Source organism: Montipora foliosa, chromosome 5, assembly GCF_036669935.1.
Source record: "Montipora foliosa isolate CH-2021 chromosome 5, ASM3666993v2, whole genome shotgun sequence".
Lineage (NCBI taxonomy): Eukaryota > Metazoa > Cnidaria > Anthozoa > Scleractinia > Acroporidae > Montipora > Montipora foliosa.
The window spans coordinates 9,055,025-9,075,024 of record NC_090873.1 but is presented as its reverse complement, the minus strand read 5'-3'; the positions used below and the strand labels follow the sequence as shown (position 1 = coordinate 9,075,024).

At 38.3% G+C, this 20,000-nt stretch overlaps 1 long non-coding RNA gene across 4 annotated transcripts; it reads right to left on the bottom strand.

Moving 5' to 3' along the window:
* Window positions 1-2,864: 2,864 nt before the first annotated feature.
* LOC138003568 (uncharacterized) lies at window positions 2,865-13,934 on the bottom strand. Of its 4 annotated transcripts, none has more exons than XR_011123610.1 (6): window positions 13,845-13,934; window positions 7,568-7,736; window positions 6,858-7,055; window positions 5,032-6,049; window positions 3,767-3,968; window positions 2,865-3,169 (listed from the first exon to the last, which is right to left on the bottom strand). It is a non-coding gene; the product is annotated as an uncharacterized lncRNA (long non-coding RNA). The 4 variants fall into 4 exon arrangements; XR_011123609.1 differs by lacking the exon at window positions 13,845-13,934 and adding an exon at window positions 8,511-8,653; XR_011123612.1 differs by lacking the exon at window positions 7,568-7,736 and having other exon boundaries at window positions 13,845-13,928.
* Between the last annotated feature and the right edge of the window lie 6,066 nt (window positions 13,935-20,000).

The window sequence follows — 20,000 nt, the reverse complement described above, 5'->3', positions numbered from 1 at the left end:
TGACTTAAATGGTGTCGTTATTTGTTACAAGGCTCTTAAGGATACAATTCAATATTGTTTTTGTTGAAAAATAATATTGATACTGTCCACACGAAAGCTCCATGAGCTTATCCCATCTCGTCACCAGAGCCTCGGATCTTATATCTGCGCATGATCCGAGGCTTTGGAAACTCAATGTAGGAGAACATGTGCCGTAGGGTTCTTATAGCCAAAATCTTATGGCGCTTGCTCACTCCTCGTGCTAACATAAATGCTCCAATCAGAGGCGCTTTTCATTGTTGAGGGTTCCCCAGAGCCCTTCTCTTACCCAGTCAATACAGACTGTGGCCAGAGTCCGTATCCTTGCTGCTGAGCAAAAGAAAAGTGGACTCTGGGGACGAGATAGGAGCTAATCTGTGCTAACGGTTTTCTTGATCCTTTCAAGTGTATGCTCAGTTCAAATCGGAGGGTTTTTTTTTTTTTTTAATTTAAGAAGCAATCGGCGTTTTTCTCGCCTGTGTGTTATCAGCTGCATCTTGCTCTTAAAATTCCAACTCAAAGACCTCCGAGATCGTGTTGTAGAAATTAGTTAAGAAGAGATGTTCCCGGTCACACCAGGAATTGACAAGAGACAAGCACTGTTAAGAGTAAATTTATCACTGTCGTGTTTCGATGTGTTTGACCATACAGTGGTTCACCCCACGATTGATTGATTTCGGTTCATCAGCAAGGATAGACGCCAGAGAACTGGTCGAGAAGGTTCAGAAGATTTGCTATTATGGCAACATGACTAAGCACTTCTTTGCTCTTTACGTGCTAAATGTTTGGTTAATCTGCGCAGTCTCGGATTTAAATTGATACTGGTTGCCCACAAATACAAAAATTTAAGTTAAACGACAACTTTGGATATTTCGGAACCGGCCAATCGTTATTTTCGGTGCTTCCCTGTAAGTCTTGAATTTTGCAAGTCTGCAATCCTGGGTATAATCATTTGCATCATTTTTAACTTCCTTGTAAATATAAAGAACTTTTTAATTCATTCATTCAAATTGTGAAGAGTGAGATTTTGGCTTGAACACGGCATAAAGGAAAGAGGAAGTGACACTGATTATTGTACGGAGGCACGAGAAACGGCTGACCAGTCGTTCTTAATTATAAAGGGGGTAGTTTCTAAAGAAACAGTACTGTGGTGCTAATCTCTGTACGGTGGCCAATTATTTACGTTATCAACTCCGTTGATAAAACCAAATTTTTGCTCTTAATTATGGTCTGCCTTCGTCGTGGTTAAAGGCAGGTTATGCCATTTGGATATGTAAAAGTGCCTCGTAAACCACAACACATTCACAAGAACTTAAGCGGTCTCAGACAGATAGTTGTCTTTAGAGCTTACAGTTTCATCAAAGTTCGACGGTGAATCGTATAAGTTACAATTGGCGGTTTCCAAGCAATATCTAGACGCGCAGATATCAATGACGAAAGATAACAAATGAAAGAAGATAATGAGAGATAATGTTTCTGTCATCTAACATACCACGAACATTTCACTAGCCTAGTTTCCAGGTTCTACGAGTTTCCTGGGTCTCGGGAAGACGTCCATTTTCGTTCTTCGAGAGATCAGTTTAGCAGGCGGCTTTACTCACCTGTTAGGTTGGAACCCACACATTGCTTGTGAGTGGTCGTTTATTACTTTATTTTCTTGTTTCTTGGTTCTTGTTTTATTTTTTTTGCTTTTTCAGTCTTTCTTTGCAGTTGTTATGAACGAATGAATGAATGAACGAACGAATAATAATATAATAATGATAATAATAATAATAATAATAATAATAATAATAATAATAATAATTATCTTACCCCTGCTTCGGTTTGTCTCCTGCTATAGAACTTTGAATATTTAGCATATTTTAGCGTAAATTAGTTTAGGTTATTATATATATACACATACATATTTTAACCTTACTTTTTAATTGTACACTACCTTTTAACTCTAGTTTCTCTTGCCGGAGCACAGGCCACGCCTTGGCGCCCTGTGTTCCTTTTAACTGTATAGCATACTGATAGTTTTTACTGCTGCATAATAATAATAGTAATAATAATAATAATAATAATAATTAATAATAATAATAGTTAATTAAGTTCTCTTGTAGTATTACATACTAAATTATCGAACTAGAATATGGGATGTTATAACAATACAAAATCTATATAAAATCATGTCCAACGTACAAGAAAAATAAAATATTTAAGGTTACGTCGGCCCTCTCGACTGAGTTCAGCAGTCGCCCGCCCTATGAGGCGACTGGCTGAATGAATGAAGGAATGAATGAGTGGGCGAGGGTGAGTCAGTGAGTCAGTGAGGAAGTGAGTGAGTGAGTGAGTGAGTGAGTGAGTGAGTGAGTGAGTGAGTGAGTGAGTGAGGAAGTAAGTAAGTGAGTGAGTGAGTGAGTGAGTCAGTGAGTCAGTGAGTGAATGCATATGAATGAACGAATGAAGGTTAAGTTGCCCTCTCAACTGAGTTCATCAATCGCCCTATGAGTCATGCTAACGTGTGATTCAAAATTCATTTCTCTGATATAATTTCATCGCCATAGGTGTTGTTCAATGGCACAGATAGAATGAAGGCCTTATTCTTTCCGAATAAAAGGCTTTGAGAATTATTTTTAGAAGATTTTATTCATCGAGTCCTGTCACTGGAACACATGAGCTCAACACATTGACCTGATCCCAACTGAGTGCCTTCATAGCTCAGTTTTGAAGAGCATTGCACCGGCATCGCAGAGGTCCTGTGTTCGAATGCAGTTGAAGCCATACACCTGAATCGCCACAATGATGTTTTCAAAAAGAACAAATTCCTTATCTTCTAATACTTTACAACCAATCCGGCGATGACGTAACAAGGCATCTCGAGAGATTTTTTAATATTTTTCGTGAATCGTAAGATATACTGATCGATAATGACAGTGATGGCTAATATGTGGTTACTAACAATTGAAGATGCTCCACTTAAATTAAAGCTGTTATTAATTCAAAGAAGAAATCACAGCGACTGTTATCATCAGTAAGATGCTGCAGTTGCGTTATCGTGGTAACCAATGATCAGTTACATTCTTCTTTGCTTCGCTTTTCCAGGGGTCTGTCGCATTCCAGGCTTCTCACCACGTGGAAAGAACTGCTGGATGCTGCGTGCTTCTCTCTGAAAGTGCAGATAAGATAAATGTTAAAACTTGTGTTTTCCTGACCAACGTATTCAACATGACATCACTGGTTACAAGTTTCGAACTGTCGCCACTTCGGCCAGGTTCGCGTCTCTAAACAGTACTGTAGAAGTGGAAGTAAAAACTTTTTGGTAAGTGATTTCAGTCTTTTGTTGTGCGGCAAAAAAAGAAAAAATGAGACCGTTTTCTTTTGTTTGAGATACAATGAAGCATTTCCTTGGCGCTCGACCATAAAGACCACTGACCAAATCATCTCAGCAAAGTGAAAGCGGGAGTTCTAGCCGCTTGGGAATTAGTTCGTTTTTTTTAATGGTTAAACTGTGCGACTGTTTTCTTTTGTTTAAGACACAAAGAAACATGGCCCTTTTGTCCGGAAAAGGCTGTGCCTTTCTTCGCTCAGGCCTTAGTATTTATGAACTGTGTAAACCGCTGACCAAAATATCGCAGGAACGTCTGACATGTTTGTCCGCGAAAAGAAATGGTGATTCGTTATGGTATCGTTCCTCCAACACTCCCCAAAACTCAAGAAGTCAAGTCAACTCCCTTTCAACAAAGGTACTTATGAGATGTCAAACCTTTCCTTGAAATAGCGTTCTTTTTCCATAACCTCCTCCTCTTTGGCATTCAGTCTCCACAACCAAAGCGGCGTGTACAAAGACAGCAACAAGAATGACAAGAGCTATTTTATTCATCTTAAGTTTGTGTTATCTCAATAGGATGTTACTGTGTGGTGCAAAAGTCTGTTGTGGTCTGCGTCTGAAAGGTCTTCCTGTTTTTCTAAATGGAGAAATGAAACATTAAAATTTGTCAAACATTGCTTAATGTGGGTCACTTAGGAAATCACCTACTTTCCCTTTCGCTTAATGGCCTCTTTCAAAACAGCTGCCACCTCGTCACTGTTTTATGAGAGCTTCAAGGCGCATGCGTAAAACACAAAAATGGGTCATTGATTTGATTTGTCATAAAGAATCGAAAAGCGCATGCCTGCACCCACTGGATGCCATTTTAAACTCAACCGTGATACCAAGATTTGTGTATCTAAGTGGAAAAAATTCGTGTTTCGATTTGATAATCTGTGAAAGCTGCGAAATCAATTGGAGGTTTTCACGTGACGTCATGGCCGCCATGTTGGTGGACGAAAACAAAAGATCTCTCATTAGCTTCTTTTGTTCGTCCATCAGAAGTCGTACATTTCTCTATTGTTAATTGGTTTCTCTAGAGGTTGGTTGCAAACGTCCTTCAGCAAGCAAGATGCCGAAATAGTTTGGTTAAAATAGAAAAGTTATGTATTACTTCATTCAACCATGTCGTCATTTGTTTTAAAATTAACGTTTGCATTTCACTATGCAAAGTACTCTTGTAGTTTGATCACGCAAAATAGGCATGTTTCTTTCTATTTTGCCATATAAAGGGATTCTCGAATTTTCGATCGCTTGTTGGCCTTTTCTAATGGTCTAACTTTCCGTGGGGTAGATAAGATATGTATTTGTGTGAAAATCTGGGAAAACGTCACATTTGTAGGGAAGTTAAATTCCGCCATAAAACCATACATTTACTGAAGTTTGAACTGTGTTTGCCCCACACATCAATATGCTGGCGAAAATAGTGAGAAGGTCTATTAATCCATTAGATCTGGATGCCGCTACCGAGGAGATGAAGTTAAAATGGGAAATCAGTTAAACGTTAAGGCCTTAACCTGGGAACTAGAGAAGTTGTGTTGTACAATCTTTGAAAAATTGGGTCGCATCTGTCAGCAAAACTCGAAGTTACATTTCCGGTACAATTGCTAGAGACTGTTGCATGGTTGTTCAGTTAGATCTCGACAATAATTGCAACTTACCCGCGTGTTGTGTATTTGGATTCGCAATTTTTCACTGTGCGAGGGCCTGTAAATATCACTCACTTCTTTAAAGGCACTGAATTCCGTGAACGACGCGTCTATTCTGTGAATTAACGTCTTCTGCTTGATTTGAATGACGCGTTAATTGATTCTACGTTTACGTCCAATGGAAGTTGTGTCAATAAAAAGAATTGCCTTTCAATTGCTGTCACAATTTGTCAAGTTATTTATCCGTTCAACCGTAAGATCTAGTTGCTAATGAATGATTAGCGGTCACTTGATGCGTGGAAGTTCATGCTTGGTGTCATGGTTACCATTCTCATCCTTGATAGAGTACACTTAAATTTCTCTAAAAATAATCATGATATTGATACTGTATGGCTCTCTCTTTGACTTCTTAAACTCTTCATAAAGGAATAGAACCTGCTCGATAGCGAACAACCCTTTTTCTGCTTTTGTCCGATTCTATTTGTCATTGTTCTCAAACGACTCGGGAAGAAACAAAAGCGAAACTGTAACTCAACCGTGATGCTAAGATTCACGGTGACTTAAGTGGTGCCGGTATCTGCATCCAGCCCTTAAAAGTCCTAGCCCACAGAACTTCGACTAATGCAACTCTACCTCTCTGCCAGTGATTGGGGTTTTATCAATGAATGTGAACTAATAACGTGTTTATTCATCCTTTATTCGTTACAAATTACTTGGCAATTAGTTGACGTGACAAGGCGACTCGAGAGATTTTTGATTTGCAGCGAATCTTAAGATATTCTGATCGATATCGACAATGATGGTTGAGTATTATGTCGAGTGTCGCAAATGGATGATACTCCTTTTAACATTGTGGTTATTTTATTATTTGCAAAGAACAAATCACTGTTATCAGTAGGGTGCTATGGGTGCATTTAATATCGGGGAAACCAATGATCATTCATTCTTCTTTGCTCAGCTTTGTCCTGCGCTGTCGCATCCAATACTTCTCACCACGAGCGAAGAACGGATGGATGCTTCGTGCTTCTCTCTGAAAGTTCGATTCAGATAAGGTAAAGTTTAAAACAGGTGTTTTCCTGCATGACTTAATTAATAAAAACTGAGTTTCGTACTGTCGCTTCTTCACCCAATTTTTACAATTCACCTTTATCACTCGGCGGCCATTTTGGAGTCCGTGGGGAATAAAGGCTTTGTCTTTGCATTGTCTTTGCCCGTCCAGCCTCGCACTGAATGAGAGGTTCGAAGGGCAAAATCTTTAGTTTGGGCATTGAGTGATATGGGCCAATACAGTAACTGTGGAAGCTGTTGTTCAAGCTTTATGTGAAATAAGATTTATATATAGTCTTTATTGAAAAACCCAGCGACCATTTTCTTTTGTTTGAGACGCAATTAAACATAGCCTTGTGACAAGCGATCAGAAATAGTGTCAAGGAAAGCTTCTGATCCTTCTTAGGGCTCAGTGATTTTGCACTGTCGGTATGATTTTTCGCGCATGTGACGTGCTTACGTCATGCCTACGACATGACTTACGATTGTCGCAGCGTTTTAAACCATGTTTTAAAATGCTACGACATTGTTTTTGCCGTACACGGCAATCGTAGACGAGTTGAAAGCCTGTTCTAAGCTTGTCGCATGCGACAAAAATCGTCTTGTATAAATCTTTCCTTAGCAGTTGTGAACTGTGCACACCGCTGACCAAAATATCGCAGGAACTATTGCCAGGTTTGTCTTTGAAAATGTGAGGGCGAAAAAAAATGGTGATTCGTTTGTGGTATATTTAGTCAACCCCCTTCCAACCAAAGCCACGCAACCAAATACTTATCGGATGTCAATCAAACCTTTTCTTTTAACTGCACTCTTTTCCCAGCACCTACAGCTCCCCTTTGGCATTCAGTCTCCACAACCAAAACGGCGAGTACAAAGACAGCAACAAGAATGACAAGAGCTGTTTTGTTCATTTTTAGCTTGCGTAGTCTTTAGTATGTAACTTTGTGGTGGCAAAAGTCTGAGGTTGTCTGTGTCTGAAATCCTTTTTCCTGAATGGACAAACACATTATTGAACATTATAAAACACACTATTTTATCTCGGTCACTACGAAAAATCTCCCAATTTTCCCTTCGGCTTAGTGGCCTGTTTCAAAATAGCTGCGCGTCCGTCAATGTTTTGGAAAATCGTCGAGGCGCATGGGCAAAACAAAAACTGGTCAATGATTTGATTTCTCATGATGAACCAAAAACCACATGCCTGCACCCACTGGGTCCCATTTCTAACAAACTACCTTACTACATGAAATTTTCGCGATTTTGATGTGAGGATATTTCGCGACACTTAAATTTCGCGATTTTGCGGAAATTTTATGTTTTGAATCACTATAATTACGCGTTTTTGAGTAACACGCAATTTACATTTCATTGGCGATGATACACTGGCGGAAATACTTCCCTTTCAGTTAATACACCCTTTATTCCCGCCTTCTGTCATCCTTTCAAGACATGAACTCTCCCCGGTGCACTGGTGAAAAAGTTATACTGTGACATTTCCACCAACCAAGTTGTTTTTCCAGTAGAGGCGACAGTTATAATGGAACATCTCCAAAGAACATTGAAGCCATTGAGAGATTTATGCGGCTGCCCGAACAGCACTTCAGGGAACCAGTTACAGGTATTGACGTTATTAATGGCCAGTTTTAAGACTGTACAAAGGATTTTAGTGCCACCTGGAGAGGAGATAGAAAGCAGTAGCGATGAAATGACCAAGACATTGCCTCAGAACAGTAAAAAATGTGCACGTGACTTTGTAAACGTTTCAGTGGTAATAAACTCGTTCTTTCTTGGTTATTGATATAATGTAGGTCACTTAATTTTCGCGTCATGTTATATTCGCGACACTTTATATTGTTCGCGTCACTTAAATTTTGCGATTTTTTCAATATCGCGAAATTCGCGAAATCAACGTGTCGCGAAAATTTCATGTGAGGGTACTCGGGAAACAAAAACTCTACCGTAATACCAAGATTAATGTATCAAGGTGGAAAACGTCGTCTCTTAATTTCATAAATTCTGAAAGCTGCGAAATCGACAGCAAGGAAGATGCCGAGGTCTTTGTGGAAAATAGGAGAGTTATTCATCGGTTCATTCAACAATGCCGTTATGTGTTAATTATGTGAAATCTTGGGAAACCGTCACTTTGTATAGGGGAGTTATAGAAGCGTGAATTCCGCCACAAAGCCATATATTTATTGTAGTTTCATCTGTAGTTGCCCTGCAAATCAATATGGTGGCGGAAACCGTGAGAAGGTCTATTAGTCCATTAGATCTGGATACCTATACTAAAGAGATGGCCTTAAAATGGGATGCTGTACAGTCGATATCTTTGAAAATTTGGCTCGCTTCTGTTAGTAACCTGGATGTTAGATCTTGGGTTAAACTGCTAGAGACTGCCAAGGTTTTCACTCCAGTTAGATGTCGATAATACTTGTAATATAACTTACCTTGTGTAAGAACCTGTTATGGCTTAGCAATTTTTACTGAGGGCTTGTTAATATGACACGATTCTTTAAAGGCACTGAAGACTAATGGAGAGCGAACATTCGAACCAGGCAATATTTCTTATTTGGTTATGCATCGCTGGATTTTAACAACGCGTTAATTTATTCTAAGTTGACGCCCAATGAAAGTTGTGTCAAAGTAGGGAATGGCTTTTGTCACAATGTGTCAAGTTATTTATCCCTTCAACCGTAAGATTTACTCGGGTCGATGAATCACAAAAACTCAATTTGCTAATTAGTGCTTAGTGGTCACACGCTTGCTTCGCACTGTTGTGGTAATGGTTACTAGGCTCATAAAGATAGAATGCACTTACATTTAGCCTAAACTGAATAATATTGATACTGCCCGATAACGAATAACCCTTTTTAGGCTTTTCTTCGATTCTATTTGTCATTGTTCACAAACAACTCCTAAAAAACAAAAGACTAAAGGAGACATTTTAACCGGCCAGAACACGTTGTTTATTTTCTTATCTGAACGTAATTATAACAATTTCATCTTAAAGAAAACTCACCGTCATTTATCATAGTCTCAGACTAAAATTACTTGTAGGTGTATTGTTCTTCAAACACGACAATGGAAGTATTTGAAAAAGTCCGGGCCACGAATTTACTTTGTAGTGACGCCTCTGCCTCTACGTTTGGACTAACCCAGGTGAACTCAATATTAGAAAGAACCTTTGAGAGGTCATTTGCCGTCTCTGCTAGGTTTCACTGGTAAGATAAGAAGGCGAGGAGCAACAAATGCAGCAAAAGCCAAGGAAGTGAAACTCGTACAATAAGGAAGCAGTCACGAGTGACAAAGGTCAAGACGGACTCAAATGAAACATGTAATGCTATTTTGCTACTGTTTTACGTCATCTAAACAGGGTACAATGTCTACAATTAGCACATAATTATGACAATGAAAATAGACAGTGTGCAGATAGCTAGTGACCGTACAGCGGGGTTGACGATATAAGAGACTTTTTGACTCGGAACACGGAAAATTGTCAGTTATCCGTGTCCGCATTAAGCGGGCTAATTTAAGAGAAACTATATGAACTTTTCCGCGGCTCAAACGAAACTGTCCATTGTAAACGGGTGTCAGTAGAGAGGGGTTCCACTGTAATGTATCAGTCAATTCCAAGAGCGCCCATCCCCCCTCCGCCCTTGAAATACCTTCTATTAGTGTATCATTTTTCGAGCACAAAGACGCAAACACAAGCACACACAAGAGTTCACCTTGATGGGACGCAAAAAGCCCTAACTGTAAGTACTTCCAAGGAATGCTAGTACGGCGTACTAGGATTCCTAACATACTTTTCATTGAGAAGCGCAAGTTTAGACTCTGCAGGTGTTGTAATCCGTTGCAATGTCATGGAGCGGTCATTTTATTGGAAACGACCCAGAGAACTCCAGAGAATATGATCCTCAGTGAACTGTGCGCTCTCTTTTGATGGCGATGAACGAGACGTCGAATCCGTAAACAATTATTACAGGGTTGTTTGGAAAGGAAAGGAAAGGAACTTTATTTAAGTGTCTAGTAGATTTAGCACTGGAGAACTAATTGGGGACACTGTAAAGTGAAATTAACAATCAACGCAAATCAAGGCAAATGCTGGTTTTGGGGGAGAGGGGAAACCGGAGTACCCAGAGAAAACCTCTCGGTGCAGAGTAGAGAACCAACAAACTCAACCCACATATATGACGCCGAGTCGAGGAATCGAACCCGGGCCACATTGGTGGGAGGCGAGTGCTCTCACCACTGCGCCATCCCTACATGGCGGATCGAATTTGGAAGAGAATCATCTAGACATGTGAAAACACTAACGAAGAAAGATCAAACCAAAAGAAAGAGTGGAAGAAAAGGAAACCACTGTTAGCGACAAGAAATGTTGCAAGAGACATTTCAGCGGAAATTACTCGAAGAAACAAGTACAACATTGTTTCACACTTAAGACCTGAAATGGGAAAATCCTTATAGTTTAGCACGGTAGCGAGGGAACTGTTGAAAACAATGGTAAATCAAAGGATGTTGCCAATATACAGTGAGAAAAAATTCCCGCTCTTCCCCTAGAATGCAGTTAATTTTCTTGTAAGCTTCCAGCAACGTTGGTCAGAATTCCTTTGTACTCTGTTCCTGTGGGGTCGTTTCGATTACTAGGGCTAATGATCATAGGGAATATGTAGCACTTTAAGTTACTCTCTGTCAGATGATGTAGTTGCTTCGGTTTACTTTCCTTTGGCCTTCTCACTATCATGATCACTGACGCTGAAGCGTTTAGTCTTAATTCTGTTTCTAGTTTGCCAATAGCGCTGACGTATGTTGAATTTTTGTGTGCATTGGGCAATCGAGGCGACAGTGAATTGTAAAGAAAATAGAAAAGAAAATTTTTTAAACGAGCTTTTTAGAGAGCTTTCAAAAATTGTTATTGGGATTACCCCTTTTTATTGGGATCTAATTTTCTTCCCTTTGACTCCACTTTGGAAAAGATCTTACGATTTATTTTATAGTGCATTGAACAAAATTTTCTCGCTATAATGAATTTTTATCCAGGTTTGAGTACTCCTTTTGTATTAGCATATATTTTGCTTTTTTTAAAAGTTTTGTCATGTTAGTTTTTTAATAGAAAACGACTATCGTACGTTCCCGCCAGTGGTTCCACGTGATCGCCATAGTAACTTCATTGGCCGAAGAAATATGAATTCATTGGTAATGTCGCAGGCAAACTCGGAAAAAAGTCCGCGAGTGCTCCATCGAAGTAGTCAAACCTATGATCTTCCATTTACTAGTTGCTCCCCTACAGGAGACTCATTGGAGCTATGCCATTAAACAAGGTTCTAGCGACTCTAAAACTTTGTCCAGAAAGAATTGAGGGTTTAGTTGAGTGCACTACACCTGCAAGTAATCGTTGGGAGGATTTTGTAAGAACAAAACCGCTACTGAGTGAAGGAGTATTAAACGATGTACAATACAAGAAACAACACTTCTTTGTGACTCATAGACAATCATATTTAAAAAAAGAAAGATTAAGGCAACTTTATATCACAGTTTGCCGTCATTTAAGGGTCGATTTGTCCTTTACTGGAATAAGAATTAACATAAATATATACATGTACATGTACATTTTGCAGCGCACTCGGCAAAGTCTCTGAATTTTGGCCGTTTCGTCTTAGGTGGCTTTATGCACTCTAACGCAACCTTTTCGAAGCATTACTGCGGGCCAGGACGGCCTCTTATCGGCTATTAACATGATTAAAGACAATAAAAACCCGCCAGTTCAGGTGAAAAAACGCAACATGCATTGTTACAAATTATCTAGTAAACGGCTAAACCTACTTTCCACGTTACATCAAACTGTTTGAGTTGTGTCACCCTCCAGTTCAGATGAAAAAGATGCAACATACATTGTTACAAATTATCTAGTAAACAGCTAAACCTACTTTTCATGTTACATCGAACTGTTTGAGGTGTGCCACCTTGTCTCTCGTATACCGGGCTCTGAAATCGTTAATCATTACACATATACTGGGAAGTGAAAGCGTTAATCATTACATGAAAGCAGTGAAGAACACAGGGCTGAAAAATAGTATTAGAGGAACAGTGGTTATTTACTGAGGAACAGTAGGCTTAGAGGAACAGGGGGCACAAAGGGTACAGAGGAACAGTAGGCACAGAGGAAACTTATGCACCGAGGAACAGTGAGCACAGAGAAACAGTATGCACAGTATACAATGGATAACAGAAGAAGAAACCAGAAGACTAAAAGCCAGCAGTTTTCAGGGTTTAAGTTACCTTGAATTGGGACGTGGCTGCCTCCACTCCTTTTACATAGGGAGTCGATATTGTTGACACAACCCAGTTACCTCTTTACTGACACCCAATGAATTCGTTGAATTAAGGGTGGACCATTCCTGCACTTTGACAGATCACGAAAAAGTGGTATAGCTTCTAAAAACTCCAGCAACAGAAAGGGCAAAAAAACTGCTGATACAGTTTGCCAAACTCTTACTGCGAAACTCGGAGATCCTTGAACATTGGTGTGATTATTTATAGTATCCTATTGTGGGTTTTACTCTTCTTAATCATTATACATACGACGTTAAAACGTTCTTCATATCTGGCTGCTATGTCGTGGATAATGGAACCAAAAGGTCGAGACAAAAGAAAGCAAATCGTTATCTTTAAGAAGATTACGACAGTTTTTTTCTTTCCAAGACATGTTTCGATGTTACGAACATCATCGTCAGTTACAGAATATTTGAAAAACCGTTAGGACTATATAACAACTAGGCGAAACATGCATAATTAAGTATGATTAAGTGACAAAAATTACATATTTGAGTGAGTTACAAAGTGTTTGAAAGAATGTAAAGCCTAAAGCGTGTGTCAGGTGACGTGATGAACTTGTTGGTTTAAATTACGCTTTTCCCGATTTATATGCATAACCTCCTTAAGTTTAAGTTGAAATTTAGTAGGGGCGGAATCAAGAATTTCGAAACAATCCGAACAGCAAGATTGACGACAACGTTCTGAGCTTAGTAAATGTTTATGAATGTTTCGCCTAGTTGTTATATAGTGCAAACGATTATTCAAATAATCTGAAACTGAAGGTGATGTTCGTAACATCAAAACATGTCCTTAAATTTAAAAAATGTCGTAATCTTCTTAAAGATAACGATTTCCTTTCTGCTGTCTCGACCTTTTGGTTCCATTATCTACGAAATACAAGGTTCAAGTTTTTCATCAAATGGAGCCCTTTAAAGAAAACGACAAAACTTTTAAGATTATAAGACATGCTTCGACAGAAGCGTCTGTCATCTTCAGTTGATTAATGTACAAAGCGTTAGAACTTGAATTTATAAGTAGGAACAAGTGCTATTTATGCTAGTAACAACGGAATGTACATAAAACGTGACAATGTGAGAATTAAAAGGATAGTTTAAGATTTATCTAACGTTTTGTACATTAATTAACTGAAGCTAACAGAAATTTCTGTCGAAATATGTCGTATAATCTTAAAAGTTTTGTCGTTTTCTTTAAAGTTCTGACTTGCCTGCTAATATCAAGATCCTGTGGAAATAGAGCCTTGCTTTAATAAAACTGAATTTGTTTTTTTCCATTCTTTTATAATTTACAAGCCCTTGCGGAGCCAGGAGATGCGATTCATTCACTTTGTCTTCCTTTGATTGGATCAAGAATTGGACCAAGAATTGTTTGTTGGAAGTTTTTTCATGACCACTAATCAAAAAGTGTGCGATAAACCATAATACTACCCTTTACTAAAAACCTACCTGTTTCCACCTTTTCTCCGGGATTCTCAATGGGTGCTTTGTTTTTCGAAGGAATGAACTACGATATTAATAGCGCTTGTCGACTTCTTCCCAAGTCTTTAAATCATGATGTGGGCGGAACATTCTTCAACTTTGATAGATCACGTGTCTCCGCGTTAATCGAGGGCTTTTGTAATGCTATACCCTCTGGATAATCCTCGACGAATATCAACGATTTATCCGAGCGACAAATAATATCACAAACAGCGGGATCGGTAATCAGAATTCGAAGTACGTACATGCAACGTATTTTAGCGCGAAAGTAGAAATTTGTTTTATTAGTAGTTTTCTTTCTCATTGGTCGACTTACGGGTGTGATTTTTCGTTTCTTTTGGGTTAGTGACTCATTCATTGACCTCTATACACTTTGACAGATCACGAAGAAGTGGTATAGCTTCTTAAAAAACTCCAGCAACAGAGAGGGCAAAGAAAGGTAGTACAGTTTGCCAAACTCTTACTGCGAAACTCGGAGATCCGTGAACATTGGTGTGATTATTTATAAGGTTGAAACGTCCTCCATATCTGGCCGCTATGTCGTGGATAATGGAACCAAAAGGTCGAGACAAAAGAAAGCAAATCGTTATCTTTAAGAAGATTACGACAGTTTTTTTCTTTCCAAGACATGTTTCGATGTTACGAACATCATCGTCAGTTACAGAATATTTGAAAAACCGTTAGGACTATATAACAACTAGGCGAAACATGCATAATTAAGTATGATTAAGTGACAAAAATTACATATTTGAGTGAGTTACAAAGTGTTTGAAAGAATGTAAAGCCTGAAGCGTAAGTGTCAGGTGACGTGATGAACTTGTTGGTTTAAATTACGCTTTTCCCGATTTATATGCATAACCTCCTTAAGTTTAAGTTGAAATTTAGTAGGGGCGGAATCAAGAATTTCGAAACAATCCGAACAGCAAGATTGACGACAACGTTCTGAGCTTAGTAAATGTTTATGAATGTTTCGCCTAGTTGTTATATAGTGCAAACGATTTTTCAAATATTCTGAAACTGAAGGTGATGTTCGTAACATCAAAACATGTCCTGGAATTTAAAAAATGTAGTACTCTCCTTAAAGATAACGATTTCCTTTCTGCTGTCTCGACCTTGTGGTTCCATTATCTACGAAATACAAGGTTCAAGTTTTTCATCAAATGGAGCCCTTTAAAGAAAACGACAAAACTTTTAAGATTATAAGACATGCTTCGACAGAAACTTCTGTCATCTTCAGTTGATTAATGTACAAAGCGTTAGAACTTGAATTTATAAGTAGGAACAAGTGCTATTATGCTAGTAAGAACGGAATGTACATATAACGTGACAATGTGAGAATTAAAAGGATAGTTTAAGATTTATCTAACGTTTTGTACATTAATCAACTGAAGCTAACAGAAATTTCTGTCGAAATATGTCTTATAATCTGAAAAGTTTTGTCGTTTTCTTTAAAGTTCTGACTTGCCTGCTAATATCAAGATCCTGTGGAAATAAAGCCTTGCTTTAATAAAACTGAATTTGTTTTTTCCATTCTTTTATAATTTACAAGCGCTCGCGGAGCCAGGAGATGCGATTCATTCACTTTGTCTTCCTTTGATTGGATCAAGAATTGGACCAAGAATTGTTTGTTGGAAGTTTTTTCATGACCACTAATCAAAAAGTGTGCGATAAACCATAATACTACCCGTTACTAAAAACCTACCTGTTTCCACCTTTTCTCCGGGATTCTCAATGGGTGCTTTGTTTTTCGAAGGAATGAACTACGATATTAATAGCGCTTGTCGACTTCGTCCCAAGTCTTTAAATCATGATGTGGGCGGAACATTCTTCAACTTTGATAGATCACGTGTCTCCGCGTTAATCGAGGGCTTTTGTAATGCTATACCCTCTCGATAATCCTCGACGAATATCAACGATTTATCCGAGCAACAAATAATATCACAAACAGCGGGATCGGTAATCAGAATTCGAAGTACGTACATGCAACGTATTTTAGCGCGAAAGTAGAAGTTTGTTTTATTAGTAGTTTTCTTTCTCATTGGTCGACTTACGGGTGTGATTTTTCGTTTCTTTTGGGTTAGTGACTCATTTATTGACCTCTGTCCCCTGCCTCACTCAAAACTGGCGTTTTCAAAGGACTCAACTGGAAATAACTTAAGATTGTAAGTGTTAATAATGATCTTCAAAGGTACTTACTAAAATTTGAACAATTTCCTTATTAAATGAATTCTTCTAGTGATTTATTTGTTGCGTCAAAGATCGAATTGATTTACCTACTCCAGGTTACTTAGGTAAACAGCTGGGCAGATAAGCTCTTTGTGCTTGACGCGTGGGTCTCTATATGTGTATACGGTAGGTTTCTTTTGACCGGGGTTTGGCACCAGTAACTACTCCACTGACGTCTTCGGAAAAAATCGTGATTCTTTAAACCGAAACCGTTGACGAATTTCTTTAGTTGATTAAAGGCGTTGTCGTTGTAAAGGGAGCTTTTTTTCGTAATTTTAACTGTCGAGTTATTCCTGCCAAAAAACCGAAGGACGTAGCCAAGGTTGGAATAGGCGGAAGATAAAGCTTTTGCATGATTCTTTGGATCAGGCAAGAAATCCATGTGTACTTGCTCAATTTTTTTTCCGGTAAGTGTGAAATCACAAAATTCCCGCTTTTAAAGTATTGATGTGAGCTTATGCCACAAATATTTTTTCTGAGGATAACCGAGTAAAGGGACTGCAACCCTTTTTTGCGCCATCTCCACTAAAATAATTACAAACATACCTTTGATCTGTTAAATTGTGAAACGTGAAATGGTACTGATCAAATGACAACATTTTCCAGATGTTTGAGACACGTATTTGTAAATATTAGATCTGGAATATCACATTGGTAGGTGCAGGGAGATAACAGAAATTTTTTTCGGACATGGGGGATTATAACGCCTATCCCGACCTCAAGAAAACGATGTCAGCGTGAAACTGTACTTACAGTAGAAGTAACTTGCGTCCCCTCATGATATATACTTATATCTGAAGCTGTTAAAGAAGTATCATAAGCGAATAATCTGATATAAAAGAAATTGGAAGCCTGAGTCATTTATATGAATTTAAAATAGTAGAGGTCCTAAAATCGACCCTTGTGGTACACCTGAGGAAATATGCATAGTAGTAGAAGCAACACCATTTGCTAAAATAGGTCTGCAATGCGTACTTGGGGTCTTATGCTTAGCTTAACTCCATTCAGCCCTTACAGAATTTGGTACTACGGTCTCATTTTTGCCATGCGTGATTGGTTCAAAATTTGCCATAACAATGCAGCAGTGAAATGAGTTCCTTAAGTATGCTTCAAATTTCAGACCTGTTCAGAATTTTACATCGATGACTTGCCACTAAAATTTCTCTTAATGCCATTTGCACAGTTTAGACAACTCTTGCTGCACGCTACATCATCTCTGTCAGCTATTTACCAGCACTAGATTGGCTAAGAAACAAGAATGGCACTGTCATACATTCATATGATGTTATAAATGATCAAAAGAATGCTGAAATTCAACTAGAATTCTAAGATGAATCATCACTAGATGAGGCGTTCAATGAACAAGTACTCTCAGAGCTTGGTGCAAATCCCCACACTACTGGAAATCAGTCCATCACCAGTAACAATGTATAAACAGCCAAGAGAAATATCTGATGACCAATTACGTCGATCAGTTACATGTAGATCATTACATAATAAAAAACGCATCCTAAAGCTTACAACAGGGTGCTTTCACGGACTAGAAATAAAATGAAAACCTCAACAGTCTGAAGTCACAAAATTTTGAACCAGTTTATTTGTTTATAACTGGAGGTGGTGGTGCTGGGAAAAGCCATTTGATTAAAACACTTTACCACACTGTAGTAAAAACCTATAGACATGCTCCAATGAATCCTGAGATTCCAACAGTGTTACTAGCAGCATCTACTGGAGTAGCAGTAATAAACATTGATGGTACACACAGCATTAGCAATACCTAAAAATACAGGTGATGATGTGGAGGAAAATCCAGGTCCTACAATTTTTCACATCACTGATCCAACAACCACTGTGTCCGCTGACTCTAGTTAAGGAAATGAAGCAACCTTTGGTGTGAATGCTGGAAGCAATGTGTAGCAATGTCACATACTGCTATGATATACCACCAAATACAAGGTATTAGTTTGTGGGCTAATTCTACTTTGAACAATATTTTGGTTATTGGAAATAATCTATACAGTTCTATAAGATGTTCTGTGCAAACAAATGACTATTTGCTGAAAACTGATGTTCCAGACATGGTTTCAATATTTGATAAAGTGTATTCATTACAATATACACCCTTTTAATAAGTCTAATATATGCCGTTTTCCGCTAATGACGTCAAACTCATGCTTTTAAAATTTATTCAGAAATGTACAAAGGCTTCAAAAAAGAAAAGAAATCAGAAAAGTTTTAGGCCTTTGTACATTTCTAAATAAAATTTGAAATCAAGAGTTCGACGTCATTAGCGGAAAACGGCATATATTAGACTTATTAAAAGGGTGTATAGTGAGTCATTTACTGGAAGTTTGTTCATGACATCAAACATTGGTCCATATATGTCTCTTAGAAATTCACTTCTAGGAGTATTTTCAAACTCTCAACGGAATTACAATTGTTGTTTGTTAACTAATGGCATTAATACACTATATTGCAATAAATACACTTTATCAAATATTGAAACCATGTCTGGAATATCAGTTAACAGCAAATAGTCATTTGTTCGCACAGAACATCTTATAGAATTGTATAGATTATTTCCAATAACCAAAATATTGTTCAAAGTAGAATTAGTCTACAAACTAATATCTTGTATTTGATGGTATAATACCAGTAAGTGACATTGCTACACATTACTTTACCAGCATTCACACCAAAGATTGTTTCACTTCCTTGACTAGAGTCAGCGGACACAGTGGTTGTTGGATCAATGATATCAAATATTGTAGGACCTGGATTTTCCTCCACATCATTTGCTTGCCTTATAAGCAATGGGATATAAACATTGTAGCACATCATTTGTGCAAACCAAAACATCACCTCATTACACGACTTGTAATGTCCAACAACTTGTTTTAATGTTGGCAAGTAAAACACATTTAAGTAAAACATCATAAGCATCGTATTCCAAAATCGCCCTCGCACACCTGAAAATGCATCCTTGACTTTCACAAAATCGTTGTGACAGCCGATCCTTGACCGGTATTGTTCGATTGTTGTTCCCATACTGGCGGCTAGTAGCAGACAACAGTAAGAGTACGAAATACTATTCTTTGAGAGTGCAAAACTCTTATTCAATGCCACTATTTTTTAGAGTACAATAACTCTTTCAGTTTGGGATGTAACCCACACCGACATTTCAAGCCGATAAATACTGGTTTGTGATAGCTTGTGAGATACTTGTGAGGTATGTGGTGCGCAACGGATTTGGAGCCAATGAATGTGGGCTTGCGAAAGCGTCTTAGCTTCAGTGCAATCCGCACTAAACACAAGCCGAGTCTAAATATCTTGGCTTGCGAGAGTAAACAACTCTCGTATCGATTCCACTCAGCGACGTCACCTGGATGAAATAACAAAGAACAAACAAGGCAGGCTAGGATACTTAATTTTCGAATGAAAGAAAGAAAACCAATCTGAAACAGCACGACAGATCAATTTTGAAACACAAATAACTTACCTTACAACTAATTTGCGACGGATAACTCTTGAAATTTTTCCCAAAACAGGGAAAACGACCGCAGATTTATTTGCAAAGTACGAACGCTAGAAGCAATGGCCGACACTTGAAAACAATGACCTCGCAATTTCTAGTACCCAGTCTACAAGCCAGACTGTCACGTGCGTTCTCGTCCTCAAAGTGACATACTGACTGACAAGATAGGGGTCCTTATGCACAATGCATAAGACCCCAAAAACTCTTTGCTTTCTTTTGCTAAGATAGGATTTAAACCAATTCATGTGAGAATTTTGAATACCATAGAATGATAATTTGGATAGCAGTATCGAATGATTAACAGTGTAAAATGCGTTGCTCAGGTCGAGAAATATTGCTTGCATTTAAGTAAATATCAACTG